Here is a 2,859-nt window from a genome sequence, read left to right on the forward strand (position 1 = left end):
TGACCTGGCTAGGGATGCCTGGGAGGCTTAGCAGTTTGGTGCCTGGCTTCAGCCGGGGGCGTGATCCTGGGGTCCAGGGATCTAGTCCCGCATTGGGCTCCCTGCATGGAGCCTGCTTCTCCCTCTGTGTCTCTGCCTCTCTCTCTGTCTCTCATGAATAAATAAATACAATCTTTAAAAATAAATAAATAAATAAAAAGAAATTTGACTTGGCTGTGCAGTAGGCAGGAATAAGGAGATGGACTGGGGGTGGGAGATACCAGACCAGGACCCTCACCTTCTCCCCTCTTTCAATGGTGCATGGTTTTGTTTTGTTTTTTGTATTTTTTTTTGTATTTTTTTTATTGGAGTTCGATTTGCCAACATATAGTATAACAACCAGTGCTCATCTCATCAAGTGCCCGTCACCCAGTCACCCCATCCCCCCGCCCACCTCCCCTCCACTACTCCCCGTTTGTTTCCCAGAGTTAGGAGTCTCTCATGTTCCATCACCTCTCCGATTTTCCCACTCATTTTCTCTCCTTTCCCCTTGAATCCCTTTCACTATTTCTTATATTCCCTGAATGAATGAACCCATATGTTTGTCCTTCTCCCATTGACTTACTTCTCTCAGCATCATACCCTCCAGTTCCATCCACATTGAAGCAAATGGTGGGTATTTGTCATTTCTAATGGCTGAGTAATATTCCCTTGTATATATAGACAGTGGTGCATGTTCTATACAGGTACAGTGCACTTCAACAGGTCTGGCTTGCAGTAGGACAACAGGATTCCACTGGAGATTGGGTCATTCCCTTTCACTCAGTGGTGGGAAGTAATTCATCTATGCTGGTGGAATGTCTTATTGAGAATTCCAGTACATAACACCTTTCCCAGTCATGATGGGGCTTGATGTTCTCAGTGGCATGGCATGGTGAGACTCAGGGAAATGGCTGTCTTCCTCAACTTTTATATATTTATTTATTTTTTCTCACTTGAAAATTTTATTGGTCATGGAGAAAGGAAGTCAGGCAGCCCCCCAGCTTCCAGCCCAGGGTTCCACAAGCTCTCACTGCTTCCCGTTGCCATTGATGGGGCAGTTCACATGCTCAGGGGACGACAGGAATGCCTTGAGCTTGGGTCTGGCGCTGAAGGCACACCACATAGGCCAAGAGCAGGGGGAAGGAGTCCAGGCAGCTGGGGGCCAGGACCTGGTGAATCAGCAGCAAGTCCAGCAGGTTGTAGTCCGCGAAGGAGATCTGGTTGCCCACGATGAAGGCCTGGCCCCCCTCATTCTGGGACAACAGCGTTTCAAAAGGCTTCAGATAACCTGGTAGTGCCTTCATATACTCCTCCTTTCCTGCTTCATAGTTAGTGGAGATCCTCCATACCATCGTTCACTACATCCAGCAAGGCCGCCTCCTGCTGGTCCTTCCCGTAGAGCCCAAGGGAGCGGCCCAGGTGTCGCAGGATGGCATTGGACTGGTCAGGGTGAGGTCTCTGTCCTGGAACTTGGGGAGCTGCCCGTATAGACAGGAGGCCTTGAGTGAGCCCTTCATCCAGGTCTCCATGGTCACCACCTCCTCCTTCCAGCTCTGGCCCTGGTCAGCCAACAGCATGCGCATGGCCTCACAGCGCCCTCGAACAGGGAAGTAGATGATGGTGTAGGGTGGCATGGTTGCAGCGTGGGTGGCGGTGGCAGTGGCGGTGGCGGCGGCGGTAGCAGTGGCAGCGGCGGCGGCAGCAGAGCTCCTCAACTTTTATTTTTTAATTTAAAAAAGTTGTATTTATTTATTTGAGAAAGAGAGTGTGAGAGAGAACATGAGTGGGGGCGTGGGGCGTGCAGAGGGAGCAGGAGAAGCAGGCTCCTCGCTGAGCAGGGAGGCGACTCAGGGCTTGATCCCAGGACCCAAAGATCATGACCTGAGCCAAAGGTAGACACTTAACCGACTGAGCCACCCAGGCACCCCTCCCTTGACTTTTTTTTTTAAATAATAAATTTATTTTTTATTGGTGTTCAATTTGCCAACATATTGGTGTTCAATTTGCCAACATCCCTTGACTTTTATATGTTACACAAGGTATTGGTGCCTTGGCAGAAGGGTTCCTAGTTTGGCATACTGGGTAATAAGCCTTACTGGCTGATCATGGAAATGCCTGGGATAGTCCTTTAATCGACTTGGTCAGGTGGTTTTACTTGTTAGTAAATTAATCTGCTGCTTTAATATTTTTTTCTTCCTATCCTGCCACTTGCAGGTTATAGGGAAGCTGGGACTTCTATTTAATATCATGGTCTTTTGTCCACTCTCATACATCATGGCCTTTGAAGTGTGATCCCTGATCACCATCAATTTGATGAGAGTAGCTGTACATGGTGCTCAGCTTCTATTAAGCCCCTGTTGGTGGAAGCCTGGTTTTCATAGCCATAGAGAAAAACTCAGATAAGGCCAGATATAGTATCCATGTGAACCAAGGCATATTTGGAATCCTCACTTGGAGGGAGGAGGCAAATGTAATCAATTTGCCAATCCTTCACTATTTGGGAACTCCAGTGGATGGTCACAGGCTCCTTTGGCAGTTGCCTTGAGGATTGTTTAAAACACACAGGCTTTATTACTGCATTAACCAAACCACCATATTTTTTTTTTTAGAATTTTTTTTAAATTTTTATTTATTTATGATAGTCACACACAGAGAGAGAGAGGCAGAGACACAGGCAGAGGGAGAAGCAGGCTCCATGCACTGGGAGCCCGACGTGGGATTCGATCCCGGGTCTCCAGGATCGCGCCCTGGGCCAAAGGCAGGCGCTAATCCGCTGCGCCACCCAGGGATCCCCAAACCACCATATTTTAAGGGCAATCTGGCATCCTTGGTAATATG

At 48.3% G+C, this 2,859-nt stretch overlaps 1 pseudogene; it reads right to left on the bottom strand.

The window, feature by feature from the left end:
* Nucleotides 1-1,048: 1,048 nt before the first annotated feature.
* Nucleotides 1,049-1,693, bottom strand: LOC112933151 (glutathione S-transferase P pseudogene; annotated as a pseudogene).
* Nucleotides 1,694-2,859: the final 1,166 nt, after the last annotated feature.

This window comes from Vulpes vulpes, chromosome 2 (genome assembly GCF_048418805.1).
Source record: "Vulpes vulpes isolate BD-2025 chromosome 2, VulVul3, whole genome shotgun sequence".
Taxonomy (NCBI): domain Eukaryota; kingdom Metazoa; phylum Chordata; class Mammalia; order Carnivora; family Canidae; genus Vulpes; species Vulpes vulpes.